General features: G+C 41.1%; 1 pseudogene; it reads right to left on the bottom strand.

Moving 5' to 3' along the window:
* Positions 1–6189: 6189 nt before the first annotated feature.
* Positions 6190–6962, bottom strand: LOC122740897 (annotated as a pseudogene).
* Positions 6963–16203: the final 9241 nt, after the last annotated feature.

The raw sequence follows: 16203 nt of genomic DNA, 5'->3' as shown, positions 1-16203 counted from the left end.
ATTCAGGAGTACCTGAGTTCAAATTCGGCCTCAGACACTGGACACTTACTAGCTGTGTGACCCTGGGCAAGTCACTTAACCCTCATTGCCTCACAAAAAAAAAAAAAAGAAAGGAAGGAAGGAAGGAAGGAAGGAAGGAAGGAAGGAAGGAAGAAAAAAAACCTAACCTGTCTCAAGGATTGCTATGCTGAGGGACAGATGAGAAAAGTCACACAATGCCTAGTATTAATGACCTTTTCTACCACATGACCTTCCCAATATCCATTATCCTCCTCCCATTTCCCCTGGGCACTGGTTCCCTAAGTTTCATGTTAGACTGGCACTTCCTGTGCCCTATGGTTAGCAAATGCCTATTTCCTGTTTACCCACTCCAGGTCACAGTGCTAAGGCAAAACCTTCTTTCCCTATGCTTTCAGCCCTGCCCCTCCCCCATCTTTCTGGCCCTCCTCTTCATGCCCTCTGGAATCCTTATTCTCTCCCCCCAAAACTCCCCATTGTCCTATACTCTTTCCTATGTCCTTACACTCTTTCATCTTTTGTACTCCTGGGAAACTGAAAACTGACTTTCTTGGGAAGACACTGCATTGTTGGCTCCAACTCCAGAGGAAGCCAGCTCTCTACGGAACACTCCGTGCTGCCTCTCCTCTTGTTACTTGTTAATCTGTGAATGTACTACAATTCATCAAATGGACTCTGTTCTGGTCCTGTCACATCTGAGAATTGTATCTAGTTCTGGGCAACACCTTTGAAAGTGCCTAAAATGTAAATAAAACGTCAGTTTCTTGGGGACAGAGACCACTTTTTTTTCTTCTTAATTTTAGTGCCTTGCATTTTATAAGTGCTTGATAAATGTACTGTTATTTTTCGAGTACTTCCAGTGATAGGCAGATCCCTTCCTGACAAGGCATCATTCTTCCAAAAACTGAATAGGTAATGATTATGAGAAAATTCTCCCGTGTTTCCAGCTGACATTGCCCCCCTATAAAGTCTACCCATTTGTTCTAGTTCTACTCTCTGCGGTTATGTACAATCAGTTCCCATTTCCACAGGAATAACTCTTCAGATACTGGAGACAATGATCGTGTCATTTTCTTTGTAAAGTGAATATAATTAGCTTCTTTAATTATTCCTCATAAAGGGTTACAAGGACCCACATCATCATGGGCTGTCTTCTTCTACACAGGCTGTTGTTGTTTGTACTTCATTTTTGAAGAGGACCAATGACATCATGGAGTGATGTCTTGACTTGTGAGTGAATTGGATTTGTGAGGCAGAGCTGCACAAAGTCATCAGCCTCACTCTCTCCTCCAGAGTCATTGAAGTCGGGGCAGCTAGGTGGCGCAGTGGATAAATCACCGGCCCTGGATTCAGGAGGACCTGAGTTCAAATCCTGCTTCAGACACTTGACGCGTACTAGCTGTGTGACCCTGCGCAAGTCACTTAACCCTCATTGCCCTGAAAAAAAAAAAAACTGCTAAAAATCCAGAGTCATTGAAGTCCAGTGGCAAGACAAGAGTCAAGATGACTGGAAATGGCCCAGGGTGCTGTGGGTGACCTTGACCTTTTTTAATTCTCTGGACAGGCTCTGGTTTGTTAAAGTCATTCCTAAAATGTGTTGCCTAGAACTAGACATAGTACTCCAGATGTGATTACACCAGAATGGAGTATAAAGCAAGGGTTGCCTCAGGTGTTCTCAATACCATGTAGACTCATTTGGTGATGAGGACACTGGAAATTGAATAGGAAGAATCAGGGTGAAATAAATACCAGCTCTGCCACTTACTCTCTGTGTGGCATTAGTAAGTCACTTTTCTTTTCTGTAAAATGAGAGGCTTAAACCAGACGAGTCCCTCACATCTTTAAATCTTAGGCAACCCCTAAAGAATAGGAGGGTGACTGATGAGCCCATCAAAGTATCAGCTCTTGTTTGTTTCAGCAGGTATGATTATCAGTTAGTGGGGCATTGGGAATTCAGAATTTGACTGTCATTGTGCATTGGCCCATCTATAATCTCTCCTAGAAGGTTCTCTGAGGCTGGGCACAAAGATGAAATCTGGTATGTTGTTGTTCAGTCATTTCAGTGGTGTTTGGCTCTTCATGACCCCCATTTGAGGTTTTCTTGGCAAAGATACTGGAGTTATTTGCCATTTCCTTCTCCAGCTCATTTTTCAGATGAAGAAACTGAGGCAAAGAGGGTTAAGTGATTTGCCAGGGGTCACATAGTATCTGAGGCCAGATTTGAATTCAGATCTTCCTGATTCCAAGCCCAACACTCTATACACTGTACCACCTACCTGCCTCGAATCTGGTATAATTCTTTGGAAATTTGTTTTCCTCATCTGTAAAATGTAGAACTCAGACTTACATGATCTCCAAAATCCCTTTTTGGCTCTAGTATGATAGAGTGAAAAGAGGGACAGCCTCAGAGCTAGAAAGATCTTAGTTCAAGTCTCAGCTCTTACCCATGACTATATGGCCTTAGGCAAGTCACTTAACCTGCCAGGGTCCCAGACAACTCTTCTGACTCTTAAGTTGCAGAGAAGGTGTTGGCCTTCATTATAGCAGAGAGTTTTGTCATCAATAGTTCTCTACAGCACTGACATGATAGGCCCAGTTCCTATCCTTATCCTACTAATTTATTATTCATAGATATGGTGATTCTTTTTCATCTTCATGTCTGTGTGTGTCTGAATTTAATCCCATAATAACAATAACTTGTTTACACAAGACTCCCCCAAATATTAGCTTTAACAATGTAAAACTGCACTCAGACTTTGGGGATACCATGTATCACATTTTAAACTTTCAGAATACTTTCCCAATAACCTGGGAAGTAAGGATGACAAGACCACATCCCTATTTTATGGATGAGAAAAATGAAATTCAGAGGAGTTCAATGGCATGCCTGTGGTCACATAACTTCAGAACCCTGATTGGAATCCAAGTTTCTTGACTCCAAGCCCAACAACCATTCTATACCTCATTGCCTCCCTAAAAGTTTGGGACCTGATGATGCCATTACTTCTGGGACCACCATCAAATAGGTGTTTGCTCTGCTGAAGCTCAGATCTTCATGACACTTTGTAGTCTTCCCATAACCTCTCCCTTTGGTCCACTGTATCCCTAGAGCAGAGGTCCCTTACCCTTTCTAGTGTCCTGGGCCCCTTGGGCAATCTGGTGAATCCTGTTAATTGCTTCTCAGAATGATATATCGGTACTCATTATTAATTAATTACATGTAATTATATATATCATATTAATTCATATATTAATCAGAATGATGAATAAAATACATAGGATTACAAAGGAAACAGATTATATTGAAATACAGTTATCAAAATATTCCCCCCCCAAAAGTTCATGGACCCCAGAATAAGAATACCTGCTCTGGAGCATCCCTCTCAAACATAAAGATGCTCCTGAAGAACATTTCACTCCAGTATTCCTCATCGGAATAGCCACTGAAGCCTGCTTTCCTCTATATATTGAGATGATCATTCATTTAACCTCCATCAGATACACAGGCACAGTCTATTTCTATTTCTTCCTGGGCCAATATTGAAAACCCGACTTGGTAGCACCAGCCTTGGTCCTCCAAGTGGGTGGCCCTTCATCAATGTGATGTGGAAAGTGGAATAGCTTTCGCCAATTACCCTGGAATCTGGAAACCTTTTTTACTTCCAACATTTCCTTCGACCTAGCAATGTAATAAAACCCTTCAACCATTTCTCCTAGCCGGTGTTATAGCAAATTATTTCTTGCCAGACAATTATCACCCATTAGAGCTAATGGCCATGTTTAATCACTGCACACTTATTTGCGTTTTTTTAAAAGCCACTGAAATGCCCCATTTTTTTTCTCTCCCAAGTGAAGTAAGGCCATTGCCAGAAATGTAAAGCTACATCTGAAAGCATTTTGTTTGAAGAATGAGCTGTTCTACAGCCTTTCTTATATGTTCCCAGAATGCTATAGAGTTAGTTTCTCAGAGACACTCTGGGGAACAGATCTGTAGCTTTCTCAGGCTCCAGTGATTTGTCCAAATCAGGTGTCTTTTTCCCCAAACGGAACAGGAAGCCAAATCTTCTGAACAATCTTTACTCAATAGACTTGGCATCAAACTGAGATTTTTGAGGAAACCCCCTGCCCAGGAACCCCTAGGGAGTCAAACCACAATGAGATCTGACCCTGTCCAGGTTAGTCACCCCTTTCTTAGACCCACTGCCCTTCAGTTATCCACAGAGATGAGTCCCTAGCTCTCTGCTCATTTCATTGCTCAAGTTCAATTTTGTGTTCACATCCTGATTATTGCCCTGAGCCCCCAAACCCTGTTGCCACTCCTCATCTATCCCACTTTACCTTTCTCTTTCTTTACCATGAATTAAACACATCTAAGTGTTCTTCTAGGGCTTAATTTTTCAAGGAAATGTGTAATTAGAAAAAAAAGACCATAGGGTTATAGGTCATTTGAAAATGTATATTAGTAATTTGACCCGGCATGGGCTGAATGGTTTGTTTGATAGATAGATGGCAAATTTAGATGATTTATGTTTATGATGATAGAGAAGGATGAATGGAAGAATGGATGATAGATAGATAGGTAGGTAGATACATACATACATACATAGACAGACAGGTTGATAGAGCATTTATTAAGTGTTTATTATGTGCCAGGTACTGTACTAAATACTGAGAATAAAAATACAATCAAGGAAGACATACCCTGCTCTCAAAAGGCTTACACTCTAATGGAAGAAAACCATACACAAAAGGGAACTGGAAGGGGGAGGGATATACATGTGGCAGCATGCCATGGTTTTCTGGACTTCTGGTCAATATTATCAAACAAAAATACTCAGGCTGAGATGTCCCTTCCATGATACTCTTGGCCCTCATACCCCCTCACAAATTTATTACTTTCCTACTCTGCTCTCCTGAGAGTTGCCTCTTCTCTCCAGACCACCTTTACCCATTCCCATCTGGGTTTGAGATTGGCTCAGACAGATATTCTGACCAGAGCCCAGTGATCCATTTTATTGTATGAGACTGCCCCTTAGTCAATCAGTAAGCTTCCAGGTGATTAGTAAATCACCTGCCTCTTCCTAAGTAATCATTACTTAACTAATAAACATCTCTCTCCAACCCAGGGATATCACATTGTTACTAAGATAAGGCAGTGATCTTGTTGATGTGAGTACATGGTCCATCAATGCAGATCACAACCTATCACATCTTTTCCTATGTGAGTCTTGTTCATATTTTTTAAAATAAATTCTCCATTGAGGGTTTCTACAATGCACTGGGGTCTTCCTTTGGTTTGCTTACTATTTCATGGATGTGCACATGACAATTGGACAGTCCATCTGTTATCCCCCACACTTAGTACATTTCCAGGCTACATCTGTTGCTGACCTTATGCATCTTTTTCTACCATTTTTATTACATCATCACTGCCAATGTATGGCAATCCACGCATACTGACCCTACATCTTTCCACTGCTCTTTCAGTCACCTACAGTTTTAATTGTTTTCAGGTCATGGTGCTTCATTTTCTCAGCTATATAGCATCATCGAAGAATATCCATGATATAAAGATAAGCTCTAATGGTAGTGAAGGGCTTAAAATCATTAAAAGAGCTATATAATTTTCCATACAACATTCTGCTTAATTTCTTCCTCTTACTAAATTCTTTATCCAGTTCATTTTCTTCAGCATCCAAAATATACAGACTGATGAACTAACTTGATAGGCTGAACTGCACTTCATAATCTAGGCTATGTGTTTTTTCTTCTGCTTTGACTTCCCAGTGTAGATTGTTTGGCCAATCTCTTATGAGGGAGCATGTATCTCATTGAAGAGGCTTGTATTGTTGTACAAGGGCTGAATACAATCTGCACAGTATTATCTGCCCATAGAAACACTTGTTAAACTCTCCATCAATAGGAAATCCCTCTTCCATGAAGAAGAACCTTTATGTTGGTTTGATGTTGATACTTGGCAAGTCATTAAAGTTAAGTTCAAGGTATCATCTGTCAAAAAGTCTTGTATGATTTAAACATATATGTGAAAGATGGCTTTTTAAAATAGAGCCTTTAGGTCTATGCTTTACCAAATTGAATGCTTTTTTGAGTTATAAATATAATTCTATTTATACAATTTCCAAAATAATTTTATTGTCAGGATTTTGTACTTTAGTTTTCCTTCTCCTGTACAGTCTTTGTGCCCCGGAGGCGACCAGTACGACGGGCAGCGATGAGACCGACCTTTCTCCAGCTGGGGCATCTCTTCCAATGGTGGATGGTTTTCCAATATGCTGGTGATTACCTCCTCCGAAGGGATGTTCCACAGGGTTCATGGCCACACCCCGGACACGAGGCCAGCAGTTTCTCTTAGCCTTGTATTTGTGGTAGGCTCTACCTGCCTTGAGGATAGGTTTATGAATACGACCTTCTCCAGCAACAACACCAACAACAGCTCTGTTTGCAGAGGAGATGACTTTTTTAGAGCCTGAAGGTAGCTTCACCCGTGTTTTCTTGGTTTCTGGATTGTGGGAAATCACTGTGGCATAGTTTCCAGATGCTCGAGCAAGCTTACCCTGATCCCCAGGCTTTTCTTCAACACAGCACACTATGGTCCCTTCAGGCATAGTGCCAACTGGGAGGACATTGCCGATATCGAGTTGAGCTTTCTTACCACAGTACACAAACTGGTCGGTATGGATGCCTTCAGCAGCAATGAACAACTCTGTCCTCCTTTTAAATCGGTAAAGATCTCAGAAAGCTACTTTTGCAAGAGGAGCCCCTCGGCCTGGATCATGGATTATGTGCTTTATGATACTCTTAATGTAGCCATGCGTCTAGGCGAAATCAACAGCCCAGAGCTTGGTGGCTCCTTTCCTGTGTTTCACGTGAGCGCGGAAGACGGAGCCCACGCCCTTTCTCTGACCACGGATCACCCAGCCCATCTTGAGCGGTTTTGCTCTGGACTTGCTAGAAAAAAGAATGCTTTTTTATAATGAAAAAAAAAATAGACTGAAGGTAATCATGGAGATTGTTTGTTCAATAGAAAGAACCATGAATTTGGAGCCAAAGAATCTGAGTTTGAATCCTGGCTCTGCCACTTCCAAAATTTGTGAACTTAGTCAAGGGACTCTGTCTTTCCATGCCTTAAGTTTCTTCATCCGTAAAATGGGATGATATGAGACTAAAAAGTTCCTTCTGCCTCCAAATCTATGGTCCTACGATTAACACCAAAATTGTTTTATCTGATCATCTTTTATCATTCCATCTTTTCTTCCACCTTATGACCCTTAATCTTGTTCTTTATCTTTATCATGACCTTAAATTCCTCCACCCCTCAATTCTTTCCTTAGGCCATCATTCCCACACTGTCTACACTCTCCTTACTTCCCTATGTCAACCCCTTGATGAATCAGTTCAACTCCTCACTAGAATCTTTTGCTCCTTTACTCTATTGTCTATCATGCCCTGCCAATTTCTAATCTTGGATCACTCTCACTACCTGCAACCTTTGCTTCTATTCATGTGCTGCTGAAAGGAGATGAAGAAAATTACAAAATTATGTTGACTGAGTCCACTACAAATTTATGTTATATCATCTCATCTGGGCACTCACTGCCTCACAAGGCAATTCTTTTATGACTTTCTAACGAACCTACTCACCACTATAGCTTTTATAAACCTTTTCTTGCTTCATCAAATTTGTCTTGGAACTCCCTAGCTGAAAACCTTGCAACACACTTTACTGAAAAAACTGAGGACTTTTTCAACAACTCCTTCTCATCTCATATCACTCAAATGTCTTCCTCCACCATCTCCTCCTTTATTCCCATGTCACATGAAGAGGTGGCCCTTCTCCATGTCAAGGTTAACTCCTCTACATACAAAAGTGATCTCATTCCATCCCATCATCCCCAGTAGATTTCCCCTTTTGAATATCCCCATTCTCATTAATCTACTATCTCTTGGGGCAGCTTGGTGGCACAGTGGATAGAGCACCGGCCCTGGAGTCAGGAGTACCTGAGTTCAAATCTGGCCTCAGACACTTAACACTAGCTGTGTGACCCTGAGCAAGTCACTTAACTCCAATTGCCTCACTAAAAAAAAAAAATCTACTATCTCTCCCCATCTGCAGGCTGCTTCATGGTTACCCATATCTCCTTTACATTTAAAACAAACAAACCCAACTCGATCCAAAGGCCCCCATTGGATATTGTCCTGTACCTCTCCTTCCTTTTAAGACCCAATTCCTTAAGAAAGCCATCAATAATCAGCATCTCCACTTCTGCCTCCTCTCACTCTCTTCTAAACCCTTGGCTATCTGACTTCCAACCTAATCATTCATCTGAAACTGCTCTTTCCAAAGTTATGGATGATCTCTTAATCACTAAGTCTAATAGCCTCGGCCCTCATCCTTCTTGACTTCTCTGTAGCCTTTGATACTATTGATCATCTCTTCTCAATACTCTCTCTTCTCTAGATTTTTATGCCACTCCTTCCTGGTTTTTGGCTGCCCCTTCCCAGTCTCCTTTGATTGATCTTTCTCTACATCATCCCCTCTTACAGTAGATGTCCCTCAGAGTGGACACTCCCTTCAAATGGTGCAAATAACAATCCATCAATGCTTTCTCATCCTCAGTCTCTTGTTTATGCATTTTCATAAATCCCATACAGAGAGTCCACCTCCCTGGGAGTCTTCCTCCTGATCTCTTGACATCAATATGGATATCATTGGAACACATGGAATACCCATCTACTACCCCTTGTTTTGGGGTTTGTTTTTTGTTTTTGTTTTTTTGCAAGGCAATTGGGGTTAAGTGACTTGCCCAGGGTCACACAGCTAGTAAGTGTTGTGTCTGAGGTCAGATTTGAACTCAGGTCCTCCTGAATCCAGGGCCAGTGCTCTATCTACTGTACCACCAAGCTGCCCCCTATCCCTTGTTTTTAAAATATGCCCAGCCTACCCACTTTCCTGCTCACATCTCTTTATCTTCATACTTCTCTTCCTGCTCAATTCCTCAATGGCAAAATCAATGGCAGTCTACCCCTGTCCACCATCTATCTCTGTTGTTCCTTGGGGAAGAGCTTAACTTTAATATAAGACATGACTTATATACCCTCAAGGAGTTTACAATCCAGTAGACATCAGCACAAATAGTTCTAATAGACCACAGTAAATGATAGGATCATCAGACAATTATAAAACAAAGTGTTTTGTGTGATCTGGGTCAGAAGGTTATTACTAAGCAGTAAGATAAGTTAAGGCTTCCTGTAAGAGGTAATATTTGAATTGGGCTTTAAAGAATAGGTAGGAATTCCACAGGTGAAGAAAGGAAGGTAAGAATTGGAATAAATTATATCTAAGGTCCCCATGGTACTGCATTGGGAGACAGGGAACTTGAGTTTGAATTCCATCTATGCCACTTGCTACATGTGTAACCTTAGGCAAATCACCTTACTTTCCTGGACCTTAGTCCCCTCCTTTATAAAATGAGAGATGAGATAACCTTGTTTTTGTTGTTGTTGTTGTTCAGTTGTGACTGACCCTTTGGGACCCAATTTGGGATCTTCTTGGTAAAGATAATGGAATGGTTTGCCATTTCCTTCTCCACTGGATCTATTTTGTCAGGTGATCAGAGGTTAAGTGGCATGCCCATGGTCACACAGCTGGGATGTGTCTGAGAATGGATTTGAACTCAGTTCCTCTTGACTTCAGGACCAGTGCTCTAGCCACTGACAGATAACATCCTATCTCTTAGATAACATCCAAGATTCCTCTTAACTCTAAAGTAATAATCCTAAAGTTCTTCCTTTGTGCTTGCCTACTACATTCCCCTGTTGTATTGCAAGTAACTTGGGGGCAGAGACAATGCCTTGTTTCATCCTTATTGCCTCAGGGATGAGCCTGGTATTTTCCCAGGGTTCCCAAACTATTGTTTGGGCAACACCTGCCCTGTACAGGTTTTCCACTCTCCTTTCTACTGACTTGAAAGAGACCTTAAAAATCACTTAGTCCAGACCCCTTATTTTATAGAATAGGAAACTGATGCCCAGAGTGATTTGTCCAAGATTCCTACATGAAGCAAGGAGCAGAGCCAGGATTCAAACCCAGAACCTCCATCTCAAGATGCTTCCCTTCATATTTCAAGGCCTCTATAACTTCTTAGTTCAATGGAAGCAAGTCTAAAATTTCTCAAAGAGAATTTTTACTAGGAAAAGAAAACAAATACAAATGACTAGAAACAGACATGTTTACAAAGCACAGATTCCTTATCCTAACTTCAACTGCCATCTAGCCAAAGATCAGCTTGGCTGGTAGAACTCAGGGGGGCATCCAATCCCCAACTCCTTTTTCTCACCTAAACCCTGTCTGGTCTGGAGGCTAAACAAAGAAACTCTTACTTCAAGTCTGTAGTCGATTTGGGTTGGCACTGCTCCCAGGTCTGCTGGACTTCTCAGTCTTTCCCAGAGCCAGCTTACTTAATCTTATCGCCAGGTATGGGTTCCCAGAGCATCCCTTCTGGCCCAAGGCCATACCACACAGGTCCCCTCTGTGGATGCTTCTCAGAAAGGAAGAAAATGTTGATGTTCGAATTTGGAGATCTGGGTTCAAGTTTTAATTCTGATCCTTGCTAGGTATGTGACCTTGGGGACAAGATTTACCTTCTCTGAGCTTCTGATGACAAGAGTAATATGTGCAAGAAAAATTCTTTGTAAACCTCAAAGCACAAATAAATGCAAATTGTCATTGTCTTTGTTATTTTGCGATTGCCTTTCCCTCCCTGGCTGTTTTGATGCCTTCCTGCTGAGATCTTGTATTAATAGCCTTGTTTACATGCTTTCTTCCCCATTAGACCATAAGCTTCCTTGAGGGCAAGGACCTTATTTTGTAACTTTTTTGTATCCCCAGTGCTTAGTCTGTGCATAACAAATGCTTAATAAATATTTGTTGACTGACTAGCTTTACCCTCCTATGTACTTCCTGCTTTCTGCCTCCCCCCACCCCTACATTTAGCCGAAAGAATCTCCAGGACTTTAGCCCATGCCATGTGGTACATTTAATCTTCAGGAGACAATTATTAAACACCTATTATATAGCAAGCAAAGATGAATAAAACACTTTTATGTTGGAAGATATCTCAGCAGCCACCTCGTATTAATTTAGTTGGGCTTTTTAAAGAATGGGTAGGGTGCAGCTAGGTGGTGCAGTGGATAGAGCACCAGCCCTGGATTCAGGAGGACCTGAGTTCAAATATGACCTCAGACACTTGACACTTACTAGCTGTGTGACCCTGGGCAAGTCACTTAACCCCAATTACCTCACAAAAAAACAAAAACAAACAAACAAACAAAAAAAGAAAGAACGAAAGGAAGGAAGGAAGGAAGAAAAGTATGGATAGCAATTAAACAGATATGGGGAGGATGGTTAAATTGGAATAAATAATCTCTAAAATCCTTATTGTACCTTAGAAATCCATGGTGGGGGCAGAGAGAGAGAGAGAAAGAGAGAGAGAGAGAGAGGATGAATCCCCTGAACAACATAGACAAGAGGTTTTTCAGTGTTTGCTTGAAGACCCCCTAATGAGGGGAAACCTAGAATTGATTTCACTTTGGGATAGTGCTAATTGTTAAGAAGTTTCCCCCTATATCAAGCCTAAATTTGGCTTTTTGCTGCTTCCACCCATTCAATCAATCAATAAACATTTATTAAGTACCTTCTATGTGCCAGGCACTATTCAAAAATCTATCACCTCTTTGTGATAATCAGTCCTCCAGAATAATGATGGATTATTAGTGTACTGTCTTTCAAGTTGTTCATTTTTCTGTCATAGTATAAATTTACAATGTTCTAGTATAAATTGTTCTCCATGTTCTGTTCACTTTACTCTTCATCAGTCCATGCCAGCTTCTCTGTACCCCACCTTTTTGCATTTTCTATAACACATAATTTGTTCAGGTTTTCCCCTAATTGATGGCCTTCCTCCCAGCTTACATTTTTTGACACCACAAAAAGAACTACTATAAATATTTTTGTACACAGAGAAGTTTTTCCTCTTTCTTTAATCTCCTTGGAGTATAAGCCTAGTAGTGGTATTGCTGAGTCAAAGAGTATGCACAGTTTAGCAGTTTTGTAAGACTAGTTCCAAATTGCTTTCCAGAATGGCTGAACCCATCCACAAGTCCACCACCAGTGCATTAGTATACATGTTTTCCCACGGCTCCTTCAATATTTGTCATTTCCCTTTTTTGTCAACTTTGCCAATCTGATCCAAATTCCCAGATGTTTTTTTTTTCATATAAACCATACCCCTCCCCTATCTTGTATTTGTGAAGTTGTTGAGGTAGATTTTTTTTTAGTCCAAGTATAAAACTCTACATTTATCTCTATTTAATTTCATCTTATTAGATTTGGCTCCCACATTCTACCTTCTCAAGATCTTTTTTTTATCCTGATTCTATCATCCAACCTATTTGCTATTCCTCCCACAATTTTGTCATCTTCAAATTTGAGTGTCTGCCATGTATGCCTTTATCCAAGCCAATGATAAAATCATTAGCTGCTTGGAGCCAAGCATAAATCCCTGTGGCTCTCCACTAGAGACCTACTCCTAAGGATTCAGTGAACCATCAATGACTACTCTTTGGTTTTGGCCATTCAACCAGATATGAACCTATATAACTTTACTATCATCAAAGCCACATCTTCCCCATCTTTTCCATAGGATTGACTGGAGAAGTTTTATCAAAAATGATTGCATAGGGACGTCTAGGTGGTGCAGTGGATAAAGTATTGGCCCTGGATTCAGGACCTGAGTTCAAATCTGACCTCAGACATTTGACACATACTAGCTGTGTGACCCTGGGCAAGTCACTTAACCCCAATTGCCTCACCAAAAAAAAAAATGATTGCATTAATCTAGGAAAACTATATCATTAGATTCCTCCTGATTTACTAGCTTAGTAACCCTGGCAAAAAGAAATGAAGTTGGGGGCAGGTAGGTAGCGCAGTGGATAAAGTGCTGGCCCTGGATTCAGGAGTACCTGAGTTCAAATCTGGCCTCAGACCCTTGACACTTACTAGCTGTGTGACCCTGGGCAAGTCACTTAACCCCCATTGCCCCGCAAAAAAAAAACCAAAAAAACAAAAAAACAAAAAAAAAAGAAATGAAGTTAATCTGATGTGTGTGTGTGTAGATGTAGGTGTGTATATGTATATGTGTGTATTGTGTACCCGTGTATTATGTATATGTATTGGCCAATGATATGCACATGTTTATCTACACATATATGTACATTGTGTGGATATGTACCTTCTAGCCCTAAATTTATGAACCTCTGAAGGTCAGGTTTTGCTAGTTTGTTTTTGACTATACTTGTGATTTCATCAGTATAGGGAGCCCCCAGTGAGAACCATCTACCAAAGAAGTTCATCAACTGCTCAGCAATTTGGAGGCTTAGAAAAATGCCTGGGGTCACCAAAGTTAAGTGACTTGCCCAGGATCCCATAGCTAGGATATATCAGAGTCCAGACTTGAACAGAAGTTTTCTTTATTCTAATGATGACTCTTGACCCAAAATGCCATGTTGCCTCTCTAAGTGCCAGTTATTGTTACATCCTGTGTGTGGATAACTAAAACACAAGTTTTCCTGACTCAAACCAATTTTTCTCATACTCTAGGCCACTGTGGCACCTGGGAACGCAGTGAATAAAGTTCTGAGCCTGGAGTCAGGAGGACTTGAATCCAAACCCAACCTCAAACACTTGCTACCTGTGTGACCCTGGGCAAGTCACTTAACACTATTTGCCTCAGTTCCTCATCAGTAAAATGAGCTGAAGAAGGAAAGAGCAAACCACTCCAGTATCTCTACCAAGAAAACCACAAAACAGGGTCACAAAGAGTCATACAAGACTGAACAACAAAAAGTACACAGAGTTACGAGAGTCGTAATCCAGGAAGTGTGTAGATTGACTCTTCTATGAGAGGAAAACCATGAAATTGTTCAAAGTTGCCAAGGATAAGCAAGCTCTGAAGTTCATTCCCTGCCCCCCCCCCAAAAAAAGGTAAAAATTCAAATATGGGCCAAGTGGAAGAGAACCCAGCAATTGTTCTGACTGCTATGAGGAAAGCTGCAATCAAGGACTAATTGTCCCTTCCCCAGCCTCCACCACCATACCCTGATCTCCAATAAAGAACTGACAAATGAAGAGACAGTAATAGTGACATGTAGATGAGTTCCCAACTCATCTGGGACAGGGGAAAGATTTGGGGTTAGGATTCCCATTCTTGTAATGCCTGAAAAGGACAAGGCAGAACCCTACTCAAAGGAAACCCTGGGCATGGGGCAAGAAAACTGAGTAAGACAGTGATACCTGAAGCATCCTTCAGTCACACCAGACCCTGCTTCCTTTAGGGGGCCAAAGCCAGTGATTCTCTAAGTATGGGAAGAATCATAGTTTCTGTGGCTACCAAACCAGCCTACTGTTTCCAGGGTGTGCAAGTTACTGTGGGTTCGCCTTATTAATTACATATTAATCCCTTTCAAATACTCTTCACCTTCTAGCCAATCTACTGTTCCCTGTATAGAATAATCCATTTCCTTCATGCCAGGAACATAGTACTACCTCCTCATTTCCACCGCTTAAGCCCCCTAGCTTCTTTTAAGGGTCAATTCAAATGCTACCTTCCAAAGAACATACTTCTCTGATCCTCCCCCAGCCATTCGTGATCTTCCCGCTATCCCACTGTTGAAATTACTTAGAACTTATTTTGAAAACATTTTGTAATTACTTCTCTGTGTAAAGTGTTGTTTCTCCTAATGGATTATAAACTCCTAGGATAATAACGATGATGATTGCTAATATCCATAATAACTTTAAGGTAATCCTGTCTTTAAGGTTTGCCAAACAGGTACTAGTTTTGCCCTGGGCTTGGTATGTTTGATGCCTACTACCTTGTACTACAGCAAATAGAAGGCATTAAATAATTGCTTCATGAATCCATGAATGAATGGTACTGATGGGGAGTGGAGGAACACAGAGGATCAGTAAATCTGTGGAATCCCAGGGACAATAGTGACTTCTCCCCTATCATTTTCTTTTTTGTTTGTTTGTTTTGTGTGGTTTTTTGTGGGGAAATGAGGGTTTAAGTGACTTGCCCAGGGCCACACAGCTAGTAAGTGTCAAGTGTCTGAGGCTGGATTTGAACTCAGGTCCTCCTGACTCCAGGGCCGGTGCTTTATCCACTGTGCCAACTAGCTGCCCTCTCCCTTATCATTTTCACAGAAGTTTTCATAGTCTTGGCCAACCCTGCCAATACCAACCTGAGACTAGCACCTAGACAGTCATCATGCTTAATAAGTGTTTATTGAGCACTTACTATGTACCAGAAAGAAACACATTTTCAGATAAACTTAAAACCTAATCTCATTTCCCTTTTACATTTTATTTGAAACATTCTTTTAAAAAAATTAAATTCAATAAAACCATTACATTTCATAGTGTTTCCATGGTTAGCTGAATGAAGTCTTGCAGGCTGCCTGACTCATTCTGTACAGGAAAAAGTTTCTAATCAGGCAGACTGGGTTTTTGTAAAGTCATTAATCACTAGCACCCCTAGGTGAAACTCTCCTTAATTCTCCTTCCCCTCCCCACAGAGCTTTTTCCCAGTCCTGTCATTGGGAAGTGGTTAGATCTAGAGGACATTGACAAAGTAAAGTGTTTCATGGAATCAGAGGCTCATAGATTTAGAACAGGAAGGAAATGTAAAAGTCATCTGGTCCATTTTGTATTGGGGGAAGCTGAGGCACAGGGGAGTGAAATGACTTGTCCAAGGTCACTCAGGTCAAAAGAAGCAGAACTCTGGAATCAGTTCTGCAACTTTTACTCACTAGTTCTTCCCTCTGGGGTCAAACGGAACAAATATAGTCCATCTTGAATGCCACAGTCTTTGAAGTCTTAGAAACAACGTTTATGTCCCTCCTCTTGTTACTACTATTTGCTTCAAGTCTTTTCTTCTCTGGGCTGAATAGCTTCAGTTCCTTCCATTTATCCTTATATGAGACCTGCATCATCTCCAGCATCCACTATCATCAGTCCACCTGCCCCAAGAAGAAGTATTATTCCTTTCTTTCATCCCCTCTTGCCCTCCAGACAGCAGAGCAAACAAATGTTTTTAATCTCCTCTT

This window comes from Dromiciops gliroides, chromosome 1 (assembly GCF_019393635.1).
Source record: "Dromiciops gliroides isolate mDroGli1 chromosome 1, mDroGli1.pri, whole genome shotgun sequence".
NCBI lineage: Eukaryota > Metazoa > Chordata > Mammalia > Microbiotheria > Microbiotheriidae > Dromiciops > Dromiciops gliroides.
Note: the sequence above shows the minus strand (reverse complement) of the source record. Positions and strands in the feature narration are given on the sequence as shown.